A 26,268-nucleotide genomic window follows, 5' to 3' on the forward strand; every position below is an offset into this window, starting at 1 on the left:
CATCGTATGTTCTAGCTCAGACCATTTCATTTCCAGCTGCCCACGATTTAAGCAGATGTCGGTCGCTGATCGATTCAAGGAGGTAAAACGGCTAGGGTTGTGCTTAAATTGCCTCTCGCAGAAACACCAATTATCCCATTGTTCGTCACCGTTTAAGTGTAAGTATTGTGCACGATCACACCATAGTCTCATACATCGTTCTACCTCGTCAAATACTGGACAATCAGCAACGTCCTCCACATCCTTGATAGAGCAGCCAACACCAGCAACTAGTACAGCAGCTGCTCATACACATCGCGAGAGATCACCACAAGAACAAGTCATCTTGGCAACAGCTGTAGTCCTCATACGATATGCGTCTGGAAATTTTCAGTTGGGTAGAGCATTAATTTCATCACCGAAGAGTTCTCCCAAAAATTAGGTCTACCAAGGGAAAGGCGTCACATTGAAATCCAAAGCATAGGAGATTCGGTGGCAAATTTAAAATATAAAATATCAACCACTGTCAAGTCAAGGGTATCTGGCTATTATATACCCTTATCATTTTACGTAACTTCGAACATCGCTTACCAGCCAGAAACTTAAGTCGATATTTCAGCTTGGAATCTGCCATCCAACATTGAGCTCGCTGATGATCACTTCTTCAAGTCAACAAAGGTGGATCTACTGATCGGCACTGAAATCTTTTTCGATATTTTATCTGTTGGTCAGATAAAGTTAGCATCTGATTTGCCATCATTACAGAAGACTCTATTAGGATGGATCGTCTATGGACGGTACAAAAAACCAACAACTGCGCCACCAATATGCATGCTTTCTATTGAGGAATCTGTGGATGCAAATTTACAACGAATCTGGACACTCGATGAAACATCAACGGACTACAGAGTAGAAAAATTGTGCATTGGAATACAAGCAAACAGTACATAGAACCAGCGAAGGTAGGGTTGTTGTCCGGCTGCCTTTCAAGGAAAGCTTTAACAACCGTGGCAAAACATACTCAAAAGCAATTCGGAGATTTCTTACTCAGGAAAGGCGATTGTCTCGCTGTCCTGATCTACAAAAACAGTATATCACATTTATGGAAGAATATCGTAACCTCGAGCATATGAGTGCAGTTGAGAAAGGGACTTCAATACTCCACACTAGTATGTACCTCATCATTACGTCCTGAAGCCAACTGCCACTACAACGAAGCTCCGAGTTGTCTTCGACGCGTCTTGCAAAACCACTTCACAAAAATCCCTAAATGACATATTAGCCGACGGAACTACTATAGAGACCGAGCTGTACATTCTGCTTTTACGTTTTCAACTTTTTCGTTACGCTCTCACAGCGGTTATCGTGAAGATGTACCGGCAAGTTCTGGTGGATTCCGATGACCGCAAATTCCAGTACATCTTGTGGAGAAGTAATCCCAATGAAAACTTATGAATTAAACACAGTTACGTATGGGACTGCATCTGCATCGTCATTTTATGTTGATGACCTACTGTGTGGCGCCGATACCCCAGCCGAGTTATCTCAAATCAAATACGAAGTCACCGAGGTACTAAGAGGTGGTTGTTTCATGTTAGCAAAGTGGCACTCAAATCACCACATTTTCGAGCGGACCATGCTAAATCTAGATGAAGATTTGACGACCAGCACAAATGGGGTCAATTTGGCGATGTCTTTTTATTTTATTTTCAGCCTAAACAGTCTGTGAATGGGCGAACAATTAAGAGGACAATCTTATCCATCGCATCGGCTCTGTTCGATCCATTGGGCCTTATTGCACCTGTGGTTATTACCGTCAAGATCATCTTACAGGAGCTGTGGCTTTTGAATCTCAACTGGTACGAATCCGTACCCCAAAACCTTCAGGAGGGCTGAAACCGTTTTATGATTACAATTCAACACAAATCCACGGGTTTTGCGATTCGTCTATTCGGGCATACGTCTGCTGTATTTATGTTCGTTCCACAACAATGGAAGGCAAGCACACAGTCACTTTACTTACGGTCAAATCGCGAGTAGCACCAATAAAAAATCGATCTCTCCCCAAGCTGGAGCTGTGTGGCGCCTTACTGCAAGGCTTTTCGCAAAAATCAAATCTCTTTTCAAAACTGATACCACTGTATTTTATGGTCTGACTCCCAGATTGTACTTCATTGGCTGGGAATGCACTCGGCTACCCATTCAACATTCGTCTGTAACCGGATATCAGAGATTTAAGATCTCACAACAGGGGCAATTTGGCGGCATGTTCCAACAAAGAGCAATCCTGCTGATGTTGTGTCACGGGGATGCTCGGTAATGGAAATCAGTAGCTCGAAATGGTTGTCAAGACCATCGTTCTTAGAGCTTGAACCGGAATACTGGCCAGCCAACGAAGGTTGTCTTTTCGATATGGAAGAAATTGCAAAAGAAAAACGTAAATCATCATTCAAGGTAATCGCAAATGAAAACTATATTTTAAAGGTAATTGAAGGATACAGCTCATATACGCATTGCTTACGCGTTATTGCCTGGATGTTTCGCTTTCAACAACTAACAAGCAAATTATCTACCTTTCACCTCGAGACAGGAATTTTGTCGCCTCAAAATTTGCAACAAGCATTGTGGTGCATTGTTTGGAACGTGCAGCAACCACAATTCGCCGAAGAAATTCATGCAATCAAACAAAACAAGACATTATCGGGACTAGTTAAATTCTTAAATGCGTTTCTGGAAAATCATGGCGGATTCAATCTACTAAAGGTTGGTGGACGTTTGGAGTTGGCTGACATGGTAGACTCGCACATACATCCTATCATTCTTCCGAGAAATTTGCATTTCACTGAGCTGTATATTCAACATTTACACATCGTACATCATCATGCAGGTGCAAAGGCGCTTGTAGCACTGCTACGACGTCAGTTTTGGGTGATAAACGCAAGAGACATGGTGCGTCGCATTGTGAGATCTTGCATTCCTTGCGTAAGATATAAACCAAAGTTACTTCAGTAAACAATGGGTAATCCGCCCGTAGCACGGCTTACGCCATCAATGCCATTTTCACGTTGTGGCATAGATTTTTGTGGACCATTCAACACATATTTGCGTATCAGAGGACGCGCACCTTACAAAACGTATGTGGCAATATTTGTATGCTTCTCAACAAAGGCTGTCCACATAGAAATTGTATCAGACCGATCCACAGATGTATTTCTGGCCGCTCTTAAGCGTATGATCGGTAGGCGAGGATTACCATCTGACATATATTGTGACAACACAACCAATTTTGTAGGCGCTAGCATTAAGCTTCAGGAGTTTAAAGTATTTTTATTCGACAAGAAACATCAAGAGCCCATTATAAATTTCTGTACTAACCAATTTATAAATTTTCATTTCATTCCACCTAGGGCTCCACACTTTGGAGGCTTGTGGGAGGCCGCTGTAAAATCAGCAAAAGGGCATATGAGCCGCAGCTTGGAGAATAGTCGATTTATCTTCGAAGAGCTGAACGCATTGATGATAAGCATCGAAGCAATACTAAACTCGAGGCCAATATCACCTTTATCAGCGGATCCCAGCGATTATGAGGCGCTAACTCCAGGCCATCTTTTGATTGGCAGCTCACTTTTGGCGATCCCAGAGCGAGAAGAAAATTGCAGCATAGATCACATTAGCAAATGGGCTCGTGTTACAGCAATGAAACAATTGTTTTGGCGAAAGTGGTTACATGACTATATCAACAGTCTGCAGGACGAACCAAGTGGACTAAAGATCACTCTAATGTGGTTGAAGGAAGCATGGTGATTATTCATGCGACAACGCGCCTCCACAACGATGGTTTTTAGGACGAGTCATTCAGGGCATTCATGGCAGTGATGGTCGAATAAGAGTAGCCGATGTTAAAACTGCGAGGGGAATATTGCGCCGACCAATGCACAAATTGGCAGTACTCCCTGCTTGAAATACATTTGAAGGGGGCCGGGATGTTGGGTCACATTGCACCCGTAATTCATTACACTTTAATTCGCCGCTGAACTACATACCCAGAATCCGCTCCTGCACTGATCCCTCAAAACTGTTTACCATTATCACCTGATATGATAACAACACAAGCTGATCGTAGGACAGGCCTTGAACTTGAAATTCTTTTACGTATGTACATATGTATGTATGTTTATATGTACAATTGCATATGCATATGATCAATTGTCTTTGTATATTGGGTTTGTCTATTGTTCTGCATACTTTGTTTAGCAAACCGGTAAACAATATGTACATTTGTAATATTAGGGGGACTCATGAAAGCATATAAACTTATAAGGTGTAAAATTATATCCATTTACACACGCGGTTATATGAACGCATCTAGTAATACTCTTGATAAACTTGATTGTTTATCAGCTGTATTATTGCCAAACAAAATTTTTTTGATTGTTATAAAAATTAAAAATTGCCAAGATTAAGTGAAAAATCAAAACTAGGGGGACTCATGATAGCATATAAACTTATAAGGTGTAAAATTATATCCATTTACACACGCGGTTATATGAACGCACCTAGTAATACTCTTGACAAACTTGATTGTTTTTCAGCTGTATTATTGCCAAACAAATTTTTTTGATTGTTATACAAATTAAAAAATACCAAGATTAAGTGAAAAATCAAAACTAAAACGCCTTTACTTGCTGATGTTGGAGATTTCTGATGAAAATGCCTGCTGTAACGTCTGCAAGGTTGCATTCCTTTGAGTTTACCGCGTTTACACAATGAAATGTGCGCGTAAATTTATACAAATTGTGTAAATGATTTTTCATACAAAATTTGACAGCTCGTGCGTAAACTAGATAAATTTATACGTTTACACACTTTATAAGGCATTTATACGGTTACATGAGTCCCCTAATTGTAATTATGTATAAAAGGGATGATTTTGAGAAAATAAATTGTCATTTTGTCTTTATGCATTTAGTATAATGCGGCCACCGACGTGTGCCGTACATATGGACGTTTGTCGTGCGAAGCACGTTTGACCGAACTCTCAAGCCCGTAGGAATCAATGTGTGCGTCTGTGTACATGTACATAACATATTTGTGTGTGTGTTGTTTACAGATAAGCACTGTTGCCATTGACCATTTTGCATGTATGCTTATGGAAACATCAACTTTTTCCAATTTAATTTTTGATAGTGTAAAAGGCCGGAATACATATTAAATAAGTATAAATAGATTACATATTTATAATCAGCACTTTTACATAATTATTTCGAATTATTTTCACAATTTTTCAAACTTTAATTAGGTGTTTTTGCATAAAATTGCAAACGGTCAAAAATTAGCGCACACAAGTTTACTAGGCAACTCTGTCTATTGAGAGAGCGATCAGCTGACACGTCCTTACGGAAAAAATCAAAATTGTTTTGATTTCTACGTTCCGGGCTACGTATGTACATATGTACGGGCGTTGCACGTCGGTGAGTTTTCGTTTACATTGCACACTCATAAGATAGGTCGTGTCAGCTGACACGTTTTTGGTAAGTACGTTCGTGAGTAACTGCCGCATAACTCTATAACTCATCGCGTATTTTTCATTAGCTTTGCCATCGGACAAGCAAAATAGTTTGTTCGTACAAGTATAATTCCAAAAGCTTGTCAATAATTATGTGCTGCCATGAAGTTGCAAGAACGTTTTCAAACATGAGTTTGATTAAAAGCAAACGCAGAAAACTCATACAAAATGAAATTAGTTATGTTGAGTTCGCTTCTGACAATAAGAAATGGTCATAAACGGCTGAATACATGAGGTCTCTTAAGCTAGCCCAACCTTTTCAGCCCAATCAAAAAAACGAGACCGTACTAAATCGTACTATATTTAATGCTTATTAGGTTAGGTTGAACTGGTCCATGAGGACCTCACATAGACTGAATAAGTCCGTACTGTTACCAGAAGTTTGTTTTGACGACCAAACTGAAAAACCCTATCAAAAACTAGGGCCTATGTTATAAAATACCTTCGTCCTCTTGGCAAATACTAGAAGCTTCCTAGGATTTAAGCCACTTGCTGCTTCTAGATCTGACAGCTGTATCACTCCTAATAGCTGGAGTCTTAGCCTGGCAAGCGCAGGGTAAGATCACGGAACGTGCTCCATCGTTTCCTCCTCCAACTCGCACTTCCTACTTCTGCTATCACTGACCAAACCTAATTTATAGGAATGTGATGCCAGAAGGCAATGTCCAGTCAGAATACTCGTTATGAGTCTGAAGTCCTCTCTTTTTAATGATAGAAGCAACTTTGTTAATCTAAGGTTGTAAGACCTGCACATAATCTTCGACACTTTACAACCCCGCGCTTGAACCCACGCCTTTCCTGCTTGGTCGATCATGTGCACCTCTCGCCTTCGCTTAAATTCGCCCAGTCTAATTGGGACGTCTACGGAGCAAGCTGCAAGAGATGCGCCCTAATTCATCCGATTTTTAATTTCCATTTATTCCCATATGCCCTGGGACCCAATATAGATGTATGCTTCTCCCTGTCCCGATTCTCTCCAGGGACTGCTTACACTCTAACATGCATTTAGATGCTGTGGTGTGCGAGATTATTGCCTTAGTTGCTGCTTGACTGTCAATATAAAAGTTAACACGATTGCAGCTTGGGCTATTTTCTTCCAGGGTTTCTACTGCTTTCGTTACGGCTACTATTTCCGCTTGGAAAACGCTACAGTTATCCAACAGCCTGTAGGATCTGTTTATTTCCGGATCAGCACAGTATACCGCAGACCCTACTCCATCCACTACTTTGGAACCATCTGTGTACACATGTATCGCCTCGTCCGCCATTTGAGCACCCTTGCGCCAAACATCCCCCTCTATTGTGGCCTTAAGATCGCACTCGAAGAGCAGATAGGGAATCAAGTAGTATGTTCGTCCTGTGATTGATGACGCTATACTACTATGGCCGTATGGTCCGCGCTCAAGCTGCCCCGAGGCACCAAGCCTGGTTGCAGTTGTTAACGCTATGTTCTTTGCTACCAGGTCTACAGGTGAAATGTGCAGAATGGCATACAGTGCAGCTGTCGGGGTTGTTTTCAGGGCTCCCGTAATACTAAGCCTTCATAGTCTGCATGCCTCCTCTAATTTTTTGAGGTAGGTTGCTTTTTGTGTGGCTTTCCACCAAACAAATACTCCATAGTGTAGGACAGGGCTTACAATCGCTGTAAAAACCCAATGAGAAAGAGAGGGCGGGAAGCCTTCTTCACCCTCTCCTCCACGTTGAGCTACCATGACAGCTTACTGTCTAGGATGATTCCTAGATACTGATCCTGAGCTCAGGCCAAGGGGGTCACTGCCGGAAAACAGTGAACGGCCTATTAATTTAGTTAGCTGCGAATACTCAAATAAGCAGCCCCTTACCAAGAGCGGCTGGCGAGGAGGGTTTGGCTTGAAAGGCCTCATGCACCCTGTGAACCCCCAGTGACGGGGCGAGTAGATGCCACCCGTAATTTAAGCAACCACAACCCACATCGAGGCTGCATCGAGGGAATACCTACCCAAGATAGGGAGGCAACTACGCGGCGAGGGATACACTTTCAGGAAGGAAAAAAGCTCAATTTTTAATTATTAAGAAAACTTTTATTTGATAGCATATTAAGACTAAGCCCAGTAAGGTCTTAATTAAGGCATACTGGAATAACGATTTGTATATGTTTGCTAAGGGCTGGCGAGTGTGACATTCAGAAATCTTAGTACACAGCTGGACACCCCGTCAAAACGTCTTTCCGGCTAATGTGACTTCGTCTCCGTCCCGATAAAACCTTGGCAGGCCTTGGGGTACGTTCGAAGTCCGTCACCATTAAGTTGGTGGTGCAGGTTCGGTTGAGATTCTCCCGATTAACGCTGATCTGGCTCTGAACGCAGTTTTCATAAGGAACTGCGTCAACTTTCACGTGGCCTCCCTGCCTTCGCATAGATAACCACTGGATCATTCAAGGTGACTGTACATCCGGACTAAGATAGCGGCCCCAAGTGGGGACCCAATCACATAAATGAGTAACCAAAATAAAAATAAAAATCAAGATAGGGAAGGTACGTTCAACCCATTTATGAGACGAAAGCTACCTCGTTCCCCAGAAGGACCTGGTCTATCGGCCGTAGGTCAAAATGTTTCGTTGCACACGGGGACAAAACCAAAAGGAGCGGAAGCCAACGGCAGGAAAGAAGCTTCTCCGGCTGTTACTCCAAGGGCAAGACAGGACAAGGCTAAAACAGGCACTCCTTCATTAAGTGGCCTCATTAAGAAGGCTGCAGAAGATCTTCAAAATTGTCAGGCCTCAGGAGGGATCGAAAACAAGATGACCAAGCTAGGGAGATCAATTGATGATCTGTTTGAGTTTTTTAAAGGGCGTAATAATATACACGCTGAAATTAAGCGCTTAGCCTCTCTAATCAAGGCATCGTACATAGAGTCCGCGCTGGAGGTAAAGGACCTAAAGAAGAAAATAATTTCTAATGATACGGCTGAAGATGGAAGCTCTTCACCTCAAGGAAAGAGACCGAGGAAGAATTCGACAAGGCAAAATCAAGTAGCCAATCCCACGATCTCAGCCAAGGACATTACGCCAAGATATAAGAGTCACAAGCGAGTAAAATCGCAATCGTCACTGAACCAGAAAAAGGTCGAAAGGACAGAAGACGTCACAACTCAAAAGTCGGGAGAGTGGCAGGTAGCCAAACCCAAAAAGGCGATTAGGAAGAAAATGGTTAAAGCGAGGCCGAATGCAATCATAATTTCGAAGGATGGAAATGCTATATACTGCGAAAAGTGAGGAGTTGCGATGAACTAAAAGCCCTAGGGGGTGATGTCAAAACTATTAGAAGAACGGCAAAAGGAGATTTGTTGCTGCACCTTAAAAGAGCCCAAGAGGGAAAAACAAGCACGTACCAAGCGGAGATTGAAGCAGTGCTAAAGGAGTCAGCGAAGGTCACAGCAGAATCTCAAATTATCACGCCGGATGAGATTTGTGATGCAATCCATCGGCAATGTAGGATAGAACGGCCTGATTCAACTGCCATAAAAAGTTTACGTACAGGGTACAGCGGTACAAAATCGGCACTTGTAAGCCTTACAGCGGATGATGCTAAAGTTTTTCTAAAGGCGCAAAGAATAAGAGTAGGATGGGTATCTTGTCGAATTAGAGAGGTGAAACAAGAGAGATACTGTTATAGGTACTGGGCCTATGAACATATAGCCCATAAGTGCAAAGAGACTATAGATAGGTAAAAACTTTGCAGGAAATACGCTCAGGAGGGACACAAGCCCGCGAACTGCTCCAACGTACCGAAATATGCGTTATGTGGGGGAGAACATTCGGCAGGCAGTTTTAGATGCCCACAATGGGAAGGAAGCAACCAGATTGCCCTATGATATTGTTGCAACTCAATTTAAACCACTGTGAAGCGGCCCAAGACCTCTTATCCCAAACAATGTTTGAAGGAGCATTTGACTTAGCGGTACTCTCTGAGCCATACAAAAATAAGCAGGAGCAAGGCTGGCTCACGAACTCGGTTGGGAAAGCCTCAATCTGGGTGCCAGGAAGACTTCTTCCGCAGGAAAAGATGGCACCAACAGTGGCAGGATTCACGTGGGCAAAAATCAAAGGAATACACATTTTTAGTTGCTATGCACTTCCGAGCATGAGTAGCACAGAGTTTGAGAACATGATTCTTGGGATGACCATAGAAACACAGGGTAAACACCCGCTTATAATATGTGGAGACTTCAATGCATGGTCAACTGTATGGGGTAGTAGTAGACCTACCCATAGAGGTAGAGTCCTTCTCGAAAGCCTTACACCCCTGAGGCAAGAACTTCTAAATGAGGCAGGGAAATATACATTCGGCACTGGTAATAGACGCTCCATTATAGATCTCACGTTTGTTAGTAGCGAAATAGCGAGACGAGCAAAATGGTTCATCAGTAACGTCTACACACACAGCGACCACAAAGCTATTAGCCTAGAGCTAGTGGAAACTGCACCAAGGAACGCCTCCAACCAACTGCAAAGAAGAAGATGGAAACAATACCTTTTTGAACCAGAAGTATTTGATGTTGTATGGAACGATGCCGTAATACGAAGGACACATTCGGAAAATCTTTCGGTTCAAATATCTAAGTCATTAGGTATGGCGTGTGATGCTGCCATGCCCAGAAGTCGCGCAAAAGTAAATAGAACTCCGGTATATTGGTGGAAGGAGGAAATAGCGGAGGAGCGTAGAAAAGGCCACAAGGTACGGCACAGAGGGCACGGTCGTCGCTACGATATGATGAGCTACACAATACCTACACAGCCCAAAGAACGACGCCTAAAAATACTATAAAAAAGAGCAAAAGAACCTGCTTCAAGAAACTGATGGATAGTGCTGATCTTGATCCTTGGGGATTGGCTTACAGAACGGTGATGGCGAAAATAAGAGGGCGGAAATCAGACCAGCCTACATGCCCGATACTAATGAGAAGAATCGTAGAAACTCTTTTTCCTACACAAGATTACCGGACCTATCAAAGTGAGGTTCTCGAAGGAATTGAAATCCCAGAAATAACAGAGCAGGAGGTACTAGATGTAACACAAAGAGTTGCGGACAGTAAGTCTCCAGGACCTGATGGAGTGCCAAATATAGCTCTTAAATCAGCGATAAGGGCTAGAAAATCGGTATTTGCGGATCTCTTCAACGCCTGTTTCCAAGAAGGCGTCTTCGCCCGCTCATGGAAACATCAAAGACTGGTTGTATTGCTGAAACCTGGTAAGATGCCCGACCAGCCACCTTCATACAGGCCACTTTGTATGTTGGATTCAATAGGAAAGATTCTCGAACGTATTATTAGTGGGCATCTGCAGCATACCCTGGAAAGCCCAGGTGGCTTGTCAAATAGTCAGTTTGGATTTCGAAAATCGAGATCCACGATAGATGCAATACAAACAGTTGTCAACATAGCCCGAGGAGCCATAACCAGAGGCCAAAGTAAAAGGAAGCTCTGTGCACGGATAACTTTTAATATTAGAAATGCTTTTAACACTGCTAACTGGATGCAGCGCTGACAGCGCTACAAAACTTTGGCACACCTGCTTACCTGCTCCGAATAATTGGTAGTTATCTAAGCGACAGAGTACTCCTTTTTGATACGGATGAGGGACCAAGAAAGCACAACATCACGGGCGGTGTCCCTCAAGGATCTGTTCTAGGTCCAACTCTTTGGAATGGGATGTATGACGGGGTGCTACAAATCGACCTTCCCGGAGGCACGGAAATTGTCGGCTATGCAGATGATATTGTCGTAGTAGCAGTGGCCAACAAACTTGATCTGCTCCAAGCATTATGTAATGACGCCGTGGGAAGAATAAGGAATGGTTGACGAACATGGGGATGGAGATGGCTAGCAATAACACAGAAGTGGTTCTGGTGAGCTCAAAGCGGACTGTGGATGAGTTGGTCCTAACCATAGGAAATTATCAAATAAATTCAAAGCCCTCCGTGAAATATCTAGGAGTAATCATTGACTCAAAACTAACTTTAAGGGAGCACTTCAGGGCGCTGGGGGAGAAAGTTTCTAGAGTTAGTGGAGCCCTAACGCGAATAATGGCCAACATCGGCGGCCCAAGAGAAGCTACCCGTCAGCTATTATCCAACGTAACCAGCTCTATAATATTATAACGAATTTACTGCAAATCCTCTTATTTGCAACCTTCTGCTAAGTTCGAATCACTAAACTGTTGAATAAATAACTCCAATATGTAATAATGCAAAATGGCCTTTATTAAAGTACTTCAAAATAACACTCCAACTATTTTCAAAGTAATACTGCTATTGCTCGCTAGATAGCGTCTGAATCGAAACTTGCCCATAGCGCCTCTACCGTTGGTTTTTTTATACTCTGTGATTTCATCGTGGCATCTTCTAGGCGCTTCCAGAATTTACTTAGTTGCCGCCATATAATTATAACTACAGATGCACGTATATAGCTTCCCATATGCGTGTATTTGTGAGCGACACTTACACAATTACAATTGCATACTTTTGGGAGCATCTCAGATAAGATATCTGCATGTGTTTGTGCATCTCTTCTCTGCTGCGTGTACGTACATATGTGTAGACATAATGACTGATTTATGGATGTGCATACAGTCGCTGCTTAGCATCGGCTTAGAGATGGCAGTACCCCTTAGTGTTGCTAATATTCGTAACAATATTATATGGCACAGTATAGCACAGATCTCAAATGGTCCACCAAAAAGATATACTAGCAGCCTACCGCATTACTGCTATATGAATAGCATGTGCTTATCGAAGGGTGTCCAACGACGCGATCCATGTTTTATCCAGGAAAATCCCAGTAGATCTACTCTCAGGTGAAATCGCCGATCTGTATGGCATTGGAATCAGCCGACCATCTGAAGATGCTAAGAAAAGCGCAAGGTCACGAACAATAGTTAGGTGGCAAGAACGGTGGGAAGATTCGAGAAAAGAGCGCTGGACCTTCATGCTAGTCCGGAATATAGCGGAATGGTACGAGCAAAAACACAGCGAACTAAATTACCACCTCACACAGATATTGAGCGGGCACGGCGGCTTCAAGGAATATCTACATAAGCGTGGGATATAGGAGGACCCTTTCTGTCCAAGCTGTCCCTCCGAATTGGAAAGCGCAGAACATATAGTGTTTCACTGCCCTCGTTTTCACGGCGAAAGACTATCTGTAAACAGAGTTTTTTGAGAGGAACCTTCCATTAGGAATGTGCGGACAAATAGATTGTTGGATTGCTGTTACCAAGATGGCCTTTATAGTAATGACGAAATTGATGCATGCTGAAAGGGAGCGCAGAGAAATGCGCATACGAAGCAGTGGCGACTAAAGAACTTTTCCTCATTTTGAAGAAATTTGGCCATGCGAATGAGGAAAAAATTTATTAAGCGCCATTTTATTCCCATTTTTCTTCAATCGGGAGAAATTTTTTTCTGAGTGTACCTCTTTGTAAACAAGACCATGTCCATCTTTTCCACGTTGACTTTCAACCCGACATTTGATGCCTAGGTACGAATATCCCGAAGCGCCCGATCCATCAAAGAGCTTATCGTTGGAAGGCACTTTCCACTTATGACAATTGCACCATCATCCGCGTAAGCCGTAAGTTTTACGGGTCCCTCATCAAATCGCCTGAGCAGTTGGTTGATGACGAGCGTCCACATCAGAGGTGAAAGCGCCCCTCCCTGTGGCGTTCCCCTGTCCACTGATTTCGTGGCCTCGTACAATCCCCATTGTGATGTAATCTTCCTGCAATTTAACATGCAGCCCATCCATCTGGTTAAGGCTGAATGTACTTTAATGCAACTACGACCATCCATAATCGCCAATTTAGAGACATTTTTAAAAGCCCTGGCAATGTCTAAGAAGTCTCATAGAGCATATTCCTTATACTCCAGGGCTTTCTCTACGCTTATTACCACCCTATGCAACGCGGTGTCTACCGACTTGCCTTTGGTGTACGCATGTTATGTTGTGGAGAGCAGTATTTCATCCACGGTGGACTTTATGTACACATCTATTAGCCTCTCAAAGGTTTTGAGCAGAAATTATGTTAAGCAGATGGGTCTATAATCTTTGCATACACGTGACCGATCTTTTCCGCCTTTGGTAGGAAAGCTACACGAGCAATTCTCCAAGAGTGCCGTACATGATTCAGTCTTATGCACCCATCGAATATTATTTTAAGCCATTCCACGACCGCCCTACTTAAAACTTAGGCATGGCTGGGAATATACCATCTGGGCCCGGCGATTTAAACTTAGAAAACGTCTTCACTGCCCACTCGATATTGGTATCGGTCACCAAGCACGGCACTACCCGCTCCGTGATCGAGGTGTGAGTGCTGTCTGCTGGCTCTTCTAAACCATCTCCCGATGGGAAATGTGTATCGAGAAGCACCTCAAGGGATTCCTCACTATTACGTGACCATTGCCCGTTCTCTGTTTTTATTAGTCCCTGGACTATATTTCCCTTTGCTAGGACTTTTCTCAACCGTGCTGTTTCGCTGGAGCACTCTATGTCCATACAGAAACTTTTCAATGAGATTCTCTTCGCCCTGGAAATTTCACGCTTGTAGATCCTCAGTAGATCCCTGTACTCGTCCCGACACGCTTCGCTTTCCGCGGTCTTTGCTAGTTTAAACATTTCTTTTACCTGTCTTCTTAGAAGACTCAGCTCATTGCTCCAACATGGCGGCTTTGCTTTTCCTCTGAATCTTCTTAGAGGGCAAGCTTTGTTATACGCAGTCATAAGCGTCCCAGTTAGGAATTCATTAGACTCCTCCAGTTCTTCCACATTGCCAACCTCTTTGGGTTGTCCCAGTTTCGTTTCTACCTGTTTCTGGAATTTAGTCCAGTTTGTCGGCCTAGGTTTTCTAAAGGTTCCTCCCTTCTCTACCCTCTTTAGGGGGATGCTGAAACTGATATACGCATGGTCGGAGAAGGATGGTCTATCAAGAACCATCCAATCATACCTTGATATATCACGTTCGGAGCTCAGTTTAATATCCAAAACATAGCTGGATGTTGGACGAATGTATGTAGGGACATTTCCCCTGTTCGCTATCTGCAAATTGGTTTGCAGGATGCAACAAAATAGAGATTCGCCTCTCCCGTTCGGATCTGCTCCTCCCCACGCTTTGTGGTGCGCATTTGCATCCGCGCCTATGACCAACCGCCCTTTGCGCCCTTCGTCCGGTACTAGCCTCTTGCATTCCATCGGTGGAACCTCAGCAGCATGGGCCATGTAGCAGGATGTCAGGATAAATGCCTGCTTATTTCTTTGCTCAACGGCCACCACTACGAGGTCCTCAGTAGTGTAATTAGGCAGCATATATGAATGCAGCTGTTTCCTTACCATTACTACAGCTCGCTCCCGTCCTTCTGTTTGCGCATTGTTAACGCCAAATCCGCGCGCGCTAAGTCCAGAAACCTTTCTTCCCGATGAGAGCCACGGCTACTGGATCAGCGCCACGTCAAACGAACCCTCTTCAAGGGTTAGGAGGAGTTCGCTCGACGCCACTTTACTGTGTTGGAGGTTTATCTGTAGGACTCGCAGCACCATTGGGCTGCTTGTCCCCCTCCAGCACCTTCGTCGTGACGTCGTCGTCCTCCCCTTGCCCTTTTGTTTTAGAGTCGTCGAAGCCCCTTCAGCCTCTTGTAACTGTTGTGCCGGGTGTACCTCTGTGCGACTCCCAGCTGGCTGTTGGTCCTCTTCTAACACCTTCGTGGTGACGTCGGCTACTTCCACCTGTCTTTTTTTTCCTTAGGCTTTTGAGGTCCTTTTCGACTTCGTCCACATCCAGCGTGTTAGGATATTTTTCTTCGGGACTTTTTTTCCTAAGTCGCATATAAATTTTGCCTGTACCAAAGGACATTTTTCCAAGCTGCGTGTACAATATATCCTCCGCCTGCTTGTTTATTTGGAAGATGTAGAATTGACCTTCCTCCGTAGGCCGCTAAATTAATGCTTATTTAATACGGGTTATATAAATTTATTACACTTGCATTTTAAAACATATCAAGGGTGGGGCTAGCCTTGAGTCATTTAACTAACCCGTATTAAATTAGTATTGTAACGAATTTACTGCAATTCCCCTCATTTGCAATCTTCTGCCAACGTTCGTATCGCTAAACTGTTGAATAGATAACTCCAATATTGAACAATGGAAAAATTGCCTTTATTAAAGTACTTCACAATAACACTTTGCAACGAATAGCTTGCTTAATAACCAAACTGATTGATATCTCAAATAAAACTTATCAATTGCCCGTAAGATAGCGTGCTTAACTGAAAACTGCCCAAAGCGCCTCTACCGCTGATGCTTTTATACTCTGTGATTTTCCTCGTGGCATCTTCTAGGCGCTTCTAGAATTTACTTAGTTAGTTATAAATTTCTCAGCTACAACTACAGATGTATAATTTTTATAGCTTCTCTCATACCCCATGCGCTTGTATGTGTGAGCGACACTTACACAATCACAATTGCATACCTTTAGGAGCATTTCAGATAAGATATCTGCATGTGCTTGGGCGTTGCTCTCAGCTGCGTGTAGCTACATATGTGTAGACATAATGATTGTTCCGTTTATGTAGATACATAATGATTGATTTATGGATGTGCATGCAAGGCGCATCGGCTTAAAGATGGCAGCACCCCTTAGTTTTGCTAATATTCATAACACTGCGCTCCACCTACTACTGATCGTCCCGATCAGACAAATCTCCCGATCTAAACGCCGCTAGCATCTCCAAATGTACCACTCTTCTACTCCGAGGTTTCCCAGTGGTTTGTATGCGGTAGATGGAATCATTGATCTTCTTCACAACTTTGTACGGGCCTTCCCAACTGCACCGAAATTTGGATGGAACACCTTTCCGCCGGAGAGGGTTGTATAACAGTACCAAATCTCCCGCCAAGAAACCTTTCGAATTATAGTTCTCATCGTACCTGTGTTTCATCGTACTACTCAATACCCTGGTTCGTTCCTTCACACTCTGTTGTTTGGCCAATGAACTACTTCGTAGAGCTTGCGCTGGACGGATTTGCTTTGCATAATCAGTATCATTCCGACGCTTCACAAGAGTAGTGTGCCCTGGCTTGAAACCACCCGTTCATTCTTTCTGCGAACTTCGTTCCATCGTTTTAGTTCGTCCGTTAGGGCTTTTCAATGCCAGTGTTTCTCTCACAGGTACCTTCGGTTTTGATTTGTTTGGCCCATTCGTTCCATCAACCCTTGCCCGATCTGCTGCCTTTGACTTTTGCGGTTTTTGTCGGATCTCTTTCACCAGTACTCGATTACTGCTGGCACATCCTGGTTCTCATAGCGCATAATCTTTCTTGGCATATCGATCCTGATGTCATGCTCAACTAAGAAGTCCACTTCCGATTTGACTTCATCAACGATCTCCGCCACAACGAATTTGTGTAGAACCATGACCTTCCCAATTAGGACTTCACATATCACTTCTTCCTGGACTTGGTTATACTCACCTTGCTTCAGGTAACGGTTTTACTCTCCTGTTGACCAAGTCAGATCGGATTAAGGAATGAGATGCGCCCGTATCTACAGTCAGTACACGTTCTTTGCCATCCACATTCCCTCTGACGGTAAGACTGCTTGATTTTCTATCAATTTGCGACACAGATATCACAGGACATTCAATAGCTGGGGCAAGTTTTCGTTCTTTACATCTGACACGCTCTTGCTCATCTCCTCCAACTTTGCGTTTACGACCACCCACATTGTTGGAACTATTAGGACCAAGATCGCAATGACGTGCAATGTGACCGGGCTTCCCGCACTTGAAGCATTTGATAACTCTTCCACTCAGCTTTTGCGATCCTTTCGGCACCTCCAATATTGCGTCTACGCAGTCTGGCCTTTCCACTTCCACGCGGTGAGCTTTGTACGCTGGCTTACTCAATAGCGAGGCTGTTTCCTGAATCAGTGCATGCGATACCGTCTCTGCAAATGTGGGTTTTGGGTTTGCATATGTCGCTCGCTTCGTTTCTACGGTCCGTATGCCGTTTATAAAACTCTGGACTTTTACCCTCTCGGTGTACATCACGGGTGCGTCAGCATTTGCCAAATGTGCCAACCTTTCAACATCCGAAGCAAACTCCTGCAAAGTCTCCTTCGCTCCTTGGTGACGGTTTTGCAACTCAATTTGGAATATCTGTTTTCTATGCTCACTTCCGTAACGTCTCTCTAAAGCGCTCATCAATGTTTCGTAGTTGTTCCGCTCTCCTTCGGGAATCGTCTGTAGGATTTCGGCTGCTGGCGCCTTCAATGCCACGAACAGTGCAGCAACTTTATCTTCCGCATTCCAGTTGTTCACTGCTGCGGTCTTCTCAAACTGTAGCTTGAAGACCAGGAAAGGAACAGAACCGTCAGTTGAGATGCCAGTTGAAATGTTATATCTGTCTTTTGCGATTCCAGTTGAGATGACATTTGCGATGACATTTCTGAAATACGTGTCTCCTGTGCTTCCTTCTTGGATGTTAAACGTGTCTCTTGCGATTCCAGTTGAGAAGCCACTGTCGATGTTTGAGCAGATATTGCAGCCAAAATCATGTTCAAGTCTGTGCTCGTAACTGTCTGCGTAACTGTCTCTTCCATTTTTGTTGTTTCCTCGCCATCAAGATGAAAGTCATACTCTTCCACGTTAATTCCTTCTAATTCCATTGCCTGTCGTAGTCGTTCCTGAAGTTCTAGTTTAATGCCGGTTGTATTCCGTCTACGGCTCTTCAACTCCTTCTTCAGATGCTGGATCTTCAATTCACTTAACTTTGGCATGTCCAAGTTGTATTCGAAGTCTTCGGAATTTATTCAACAATTCCTCTTCTGACACCAATTGTAACGAATTTACTGCAATTCTCCTTATTTGCAATCTTCTGCCAACGTTCGTATCGCTAAACTTTTGAATAAATAACTCCAATATTGAATAATGGAAAATGGCCTTTATTAAAGTACTTCACAATAACACTTATACTTTGCAACGAATAGCTTGCTTAATAACCAAACTGATTGATATCTCAAATGCCCGACAGATAGCGTGCTTAACTGAAAACTGCCCATAGCGCCTCTACCGCTGATGCTTTTATACTCTGCGATTTCCTCGGGGCATCTTCTAGGCGCTTCCAGAATTTACTTAATTAGTTATAAATTTCTCAGCTGCAACTACAGATGTATAATTTTTATAGCTTCTCTCATACCCCATGCGCTTGCATGTGTGAGCGACACTTCCACAATCACAATTGCATACCTTTAGGTATGGAAACGACAAAAGCTGGTCCTGCTGCCAAAGTTTGGTAAAAATACGGCGGAACCATCTAGCTACAGGCCCATTTGCCTGCTCGACTCCGCCGGTAAGATTCTTGAGCGAGTCCTCTATAATCGACTCGAAAAAGAAATTGAAGATGTGGGTGGTATTTCCGATAACCAGTTTGGGTTTAGGAAAGGAAGATCCACCATCCAAGCTGTGAACATGGCGAAGGAAGTGGCCCAAGAAGCCATAAGTGGCACCCGATGGCTCGAAGGCTCTAAGGAATATTGCCTCATCGTTACTTTAGATGTAAAAAATGCCTTCAACACTGCCAATTGGGCAAAAATTCTAGACACGCTGGAGCAGATAGGCATATCCCTTTACCTGCGTAGGATCATACGCAGCTACTTTGAAGGTAGAGTGCTGGAATATGAAACGGCTGCTGGAGTAGAAAAGCTTCACGTCACAGGCGGTGTTCCTCAAGGCTCCGTGCTCGGTCCACTGCTTTGGAATATTATGTACGACGGAGTATTTCGACTCAAGGTACCCAATGGGGTGAAAATTATCGGCTTCGCGGACGATATCGCATTGGTAATCACCGCCAAGCACCTAGGCGAAATATGCGCCAAATCTAATACAAGCATAGCAATGGTTCAATCGTGGCTTACGAAAAATGGACTGCAGCTGGCGGAACAAAAAACAGAGGCTGTACTCATATCAAGTAGGAAAAGGGTGGAGCAGGTCACTATAAGAATCGGCCGCCATGACATCGACACGCTGCCTGCAATAAAATACTTGGGGGTTGTGATAGACAGGAGGTTGTCATTCAAATCCCACTTAGAGTATGCCAATGGAAAGGTAGCAAAAACCGTAGCAGCATTATCTAGGATAATGATAAATGCAAGAGGACCAAAGCAACGACGGCGTCAACTTCTGGCTGGCGTTGTAAAAAGCCAAATACTTTACGGGGCTCCTGTTTGGCATCAGGCCACGGAGTATAAATCATACTTCCGCGGGGTAAAGTCGACTTACCGCCTGTGTGCACTACGCGTCTGTAGCGCCTTTAAAACTGTCTCTGACGACGCAGCACTAATCATCGCAGGAATGTGTCCTATAGACATATTAGCAAAAGAAGCAGCGACGATTTATCGGGATCAAAGCTCAAGTAACGGAGCACGAGAGCGAAGCGTGCAGAACTGGCAGCTCAGGTGGAATGCCTCAACAAATGGTCGTTGGACACACCGATGTATCCCAGATATTAATATATGGATATCTAGAAAGCACGGCGAGGTGGATTTCTACCTCACACAGTTTCTGAGTGGTCACGGATGCTTTAAGGAATATTTGCACCGATTCAGTCACGAGCCTAACAACATATGCGATCACTGCGGCGGCGATACAGTAGAAGATGTTTACCATGTATTTTTCGAGTGTCCTAGGTTCTATAGCTCGAGATGCAAACTGTGCAGTATATTTGGAGAGGATTACACTCCTGAAACAATTGTTGGATGCATGCTACAAAGCAAGGTAAAATGGTCAGCGGCGTGCGATGCAATAGCGGAAATAATGAAGTGTCTACGAAGTCTTGAGAGGCTACGGCGCAGCAGCGAACATTGAACAGTCGAGTTGTGTGGGTGGATAACAAATTGCTAAGGTGGAGGGGATCGAGCTGAGCACGTATTGAATGCAAGGCCTCCGTACAATTAGCGGCGTGAGAATGATAAAATAAGAAAATACCGTAATATATGTAGGTAAATGTAATAGCAAACCAGGCGACGGATTGGAGACAAGGCCTCTTCAACCGTTCGAATACTGCCCCAGGTGAAGGAATAAAGCACGGATTGGAGACACGGCCTCTTCAACCGTGCGACCAAAAGCAGTCAACATACACGCAACGACAAACCTACGGATTGGAGACAAGGCCTCTCCAACCGTAGAAACAACGAGTATGAGGGTAAACGTCTCACATGCAATCAGAGTTTATACTCGGATTGGAGAGAAGACCTCTCCAACCGGTGGAAGTACGAGGAAAGCCCCGTTACGTATTGTGGAAAAAAAAACAAAAAAAAAAAAAATTTTTTCTATTTATACTATATAATTTATAATTTATTTACACATATATACATATGTAAAAAACAAAACCCTACAATACAAGTAGTCGAACGCACAAGCATGCCACAAGCACTATATGCACAGTGTTTAAGGTAGGCTTGCAAATATTCGTAGAAGTGGTATGCGTCAAGCACATTCAGGTAGCATGCAAGGCGCTGCTTAGCATCGGCTTAGAGATGGCAGCACCTCTTAGTTTTGCTAATATTCGTAACAGTATTAAAGTCAGCTGTTGCCGCAACGTTGGCGACAAAACGACGCAAAAGTGGAATTTGTTTGAGCCTTTACTAAATAAACTTACATCAATCTGTGTTCAAACTCAACAAGAAAATCCTTAATAAAACATATTTACAAAAAATAGTTTGAAAACAGAAGAAAGAAGTACAAAATAAGTTCCCGAACACAAGAAACTCGATGCCCGCCAGCAACAAAAATATTTGTGTGTGAACGGCGATTTTAAAAAAAATATTTTTTGTCAATATTATATTTTAAAGAGAAAACTAGGTCCACGGCGCTCACTACTTTGTTTATATGATCACGGTGCCACAGAAATCTCTGTCATATATCAACGGACTGTACTGTTATTCTTATATTGACGAATGTCTGTAATTTTTACAGTTTTTATGGGTGTTATTAGGGTCACAGTAATGATGGTTAAGATAACAGCGCTATGGCTTACGTGATGTTTTTCTTTGTTGATTTGTCTGTTGGTTTCAACAATTTGTACGAAGTTGATTCTACAACTATTTCCGATGTATAAACATTTACAGAAAAATTCGGTTAAATTGACCAGCAATTTGGTGAATTTTACCAACTTTCAGTGTAATGAAATTACATTTTTTTGTTAATTTTGAAACTGTTTTCGTCAAACCTAAACATGGTGAACATATCCAATGTGCAAAGATGAGTACCGTTGTATGTCCCAATAGCTCTGATAAGCAATGGTTTCAGGATAAAATTTTATTGTTATCGAGATTTCACTGCAGTTATGTACAGCAATATGTCAAGTAACGTGATGTAATATATAAGTAAATGTGGTCGTGTAAGTCTGTGTAGGTTGCATATACGATTTTAGCTATGAGTACAATTGTGGGCGCATATTGATGGATTGGCGTGCGTTGAGAGCAATTAACAAAAAAACCTTAAGGTTATAAAACAATTTCACACCTACAGTGCAAAAAATATTCACTTTCTCTTACATTGCTCGAAAACTCAGCCGGCACATACAGTTATCAGTTGTCACCGAAACTGTCTAAACCGTAGGCCGAAAAAATCAAGTAACTAATTAAAAAGGCTCGAAAAAGGATTTAAATCAACTTCTTGAGGGGCAGGGTTTACTATCTCCGATTGCCGCTGATCCGCTCATTCATTGACAGAAATGTATCGGTTATGTGATGGTCATATAATACCCTGCAATTGCTTTAGTAAAAAAGCATCTCATGGAGTCTGTAGTAAAGGCATCTCTGATTATGATATAAGAACAATTAAGACCAGTCGTCGTTTGTTTTATTTTTGTGACATGCCGGATAAGCACGGTTAAACTTTAGACACGATTTTTGTAGACCAAAGGTGCGAAATACTAACTAGTGCTTTTGCCAATAAACTAAAAAATATGTCTAAACAATTCCCTTCTAAAAAATCAAATAATGGTATCGTTGCAGTCACCCAACAACAAAGTTGATACTGCTGAGACTTATAGTTGTGCGAATGCCAGTAATAGTGCATTATTTATTTCTCCTCTTTCTATGCCATCCAATAGCATTGCTAATCACCGTTTGTAAAATAACGTCATCGTATTTCTATTTTTTAAGAGGAAGGATGTTACGTTTTAAGATGTTCCCATGGTTTCCAATATAAAATATGATTAAAACATAGCACATAAAACGAAAAGGAGGCTCCATAATTCTACGCCTCGGGTCGGTTTTGACTCACAGTGCACTTGCATTACAACTTATTGTTAATAATTAATAATATTAGCTAATAAATAAATGCACACCAACAGCGAAGTAAACGAACCTCCCATATTTAGGCGCCAACTTCACCTCAAACATAAAATTTTCCTAGAAAAACATGGACAAACGATTTAGAATAATAAAATACAAATTGTTGTTATACTCAGCTGAACAGAGCTCACAGAGTATATTAATTTTGTTCATATAACGGTACCCCGTAACGGCATAAACTAATCGAGATAGATATAGACTTCTGTATATCAAAATGATCTGGGCGAAAAAAGCAATTCATTTAGCCATGTCCATCCGTCCGTCCGTCTGTCCGTAAACACGATAACTTGATTAAATTTTGAGGTATCTTAATGCAATTTTGTATGTAAGTTCGTAGGCACTCATCTCAGATCACTATTTAAAATGAACAAAATCGGACTATAACCACGCCCACTTTTTCGATATCGAAAATTTCGAAAAACCGGAAAAATGCGATAATTATTTACCAAAGAAGGATAAAGCGATGAAACTTGGTAGTTGGGTTGACCTTATGATGCAGAATAAAAAATTAGTAAAATTTTAGACAATGGGCGTGGCACCGCCCACTTTTAAAAGAAAGTAATTTAAAAGTTTTGCAAGCTGCAATTTGGCAGTCGTTGAAAATATCATGATGAAATTTGACAGAAACGTTACTCCTATTACTAAATGTGTTCTAAATAAAAATCAGGAAAATCGGATGACGAACACGCCCACTTAAAAAAGACAAAAATGTTAAGTAAAATTTTAACTAAAAATTTAATATCCTTACAGTATATAAGTAAGTTATGTCAACATTCAACTCCAGTAATGATATGGTGTAACAAAATACAAAAATAAAAGAAAATTTCAAATTGCACGTGGCTCCGCCCTTTTTCATTTAATTTGCCTAAAATCCTTTTAATGCTATATATGGGCATATATTCTATGACGATAACTGTTTTCTGTGAAAATGAGCGAAATCGGTTGAAGCCACGCCCAGTTTTTATACACAGTCGACCGTCTGTCCTTCCGCTCGGCCGTTAACACGATAACTTCAGCAAAAATTGATATATCTTTACTAAACTTAGTTTACGTACATATCTGAGCTCACTTTATCTTTGTATAAAAAATGGCCGAAATCCGACCCAAATATGACCACGCCCAATGTTTCGATATCGAAAATTACGAAAAATGAAAAACATGCCATAATTCAATACCAAATACGAAAAAAGAGATGAAATGTGGTAATTGGATTGGTTTATTGGCGCAAAATATAACTTTAGAAAAAACTTTGTAAAATGAGTGTGACACCCACCATATTAAGTAGAAGAAAATGAAAAAGTTCTGGAGGGCGAAATCAAAAGCCCTTGGAATCTTGGCAGGAATACTGTTCGTGGTATTACTTATATAAATAAATTAGCGGTACCCGACAGATGATGTTCTGGGTCACCGTGGTCCACATTTTGGTCGATATCTCGAAGACGCCTTCACATATACAACTAAGGGCCACTCCCTTTTAAAACCCTCATTAATACCTCTAATTTGATACCCATATCGTACAAACACATTATGGAATCACCCCTGGTCCACCTTTATGGCGATATCTCGAAAAGGCGTCCACTTATAGAACTAAGGCCCACTCCCTTTTAAAATACTCATTAACACCTTTCATATCATTAAACACATTCTAGAGTCACCCCTGATCCATCTTTATGGCGATATCCCGAAATGGTGTCCACCTATAGAACTATGACACACTCCTTTTTACAATAATCTTTAATACCTTCCATTTGATACCCATGTCATACAAACACATTCCAGGGTTACCCGAGGTTCATTTTCCTACATGTTGATTTTCCCTTATTTTGTGTCCAAAGCTCTCAGCTGAGTATGTAATGTTCGGTTACACCCGAACTTAGCCTTTCTTACTTGTTTACTATGCTATGGTGAATATTTCTTTTCCAAGACTTATTACCGAGGGCGGTGATTCAACACAAAATAAAATTAATCCTGTTACGAACTGTTATAACTTCAACCACACAATTTTTAGTATTTTAACCAATTAAATTCCCGTTTGGCGGCCACCGTGGTGTGATGGTAGCGTGCTCCGCCTACCACACCGAAATCCCTGGGCTCATGCTCCGGGCAAAGCAACATCAAAATTTTAGAAACAAGTTTTTCAATTAGAAGAACATTTTTCTTAGCGGAATCGCCCCTCGGTAGTGTTTGACAAGCACTCCGAGTGTATTTCTGCAATGAAAAGCTGTCAGTGAAAACTCATCTGCCTTGTAGGTCCCCTCCCGCAAATTTTTAGGAAAAATTAAAAGAAGCAATACGTAAATTGGAAGAGAAGCTCGCCCTAAAAGATCTTCGGAGGTTATCGCACCTTACATTTATTTATTTAATTCCCGTATATTCATTTAAAATTTTTTAGATAATTGAGGTTTCCTCCTTTGTTCTATGAATAGTAATTTCTTCACCCCTGTGATATCACTTAATTTAACTTAACAATTAATTTTTTGTTTCTTTAATTCGAAAAAACTGTATTGTACTATTCACCTAAGCGTTGTTATCAAGTTATCAGCTCATTTAGTTCAGAAATTATTTTTAAATATATAACTTGATAAGCAGGCTAACGGGAATAGCCCATATATTATATATACTCCTAGCGGACGGGGACGGGTAAAGGCTAGTAATAATATAAATAACATAATTGAATAACGAAAACCTTGTAAAAAACCAAGAAACTCAGTGCGCGTATTAGTTTTTGTCAGACCTTAAAAATCCAGTGCCAGTTATCGTATAACACGTCAATTTGACTACGCAGTAGCAAACAAATTTTTTTTTTTCGCGGGAAAGGTTTTATTTTCTTGTAGACAAAAGATAACTAAAAGAATGAAATTCTCTTGAAATTTTTTCTTTTAACTACAAATAAGGAGAAGTTGAATTGGCAAACAATACCTTAAATCAACTTAAAAAACCAATATTTTCTTCGAATTAGAACTTTTTATTGTTAACAATGACAACAATGATTTTTTAATTAAAATACAAAACAGCAGCTTATTAAATTTAAATATATGTACACGTAAGAATAACACCTTTATAAAAATTATACTCTAATTAAAATATCATTGTTAACAATAATACGTTCCAATTCGAAGAACACAATAATTTGTTCAGTTGGTTTAAGATATTGTTTGCCAATTCACTTCGTTTTTTGTAGATATATATGTATATATAAAAATTTTAACAGAATTTATTTCTTTAGTTATACTTTGTCTATAGAAAAAATGTTCCGTGAAAAGTATGGTTGCTTTCCTAAGGCCCCAGCTATTAGGAGAGATATAGCTGTCAGATCTTGAAGCAGCAAATGGCGTG

The 26,268-nt window shown here is 41.8% G+C and overlaps 1 protein-coding gene across 1 annotated transcript in view; it reads right to left on the reverse strand.

The window, feature by feature from the left end:
- Nucleotides 1–26,268, reverse strand: part of LOC137251434 (uncharacterized) — a 274,321-nt gene that overhangs the window by 188,546 nt on the left and 59,507 nt on the right. The gene's annotated exons all lie outside the window — the stretch shown is intronic.

This window comes from Eurosta solidaginis, chromosome 4, assembly GCF_040869045.1.
Source record: "Eurosta solidaginis isolate ZX-2024a chromosome 4, ASM4086904v1, whole genome shotgun sequence".
NCBI classification, from domain to species: Eukaryota; Metazoa; Arthropoda; class Insecta; order Diptera; family Tephritidae; genus Eurosta; species Eurosta solidaginis.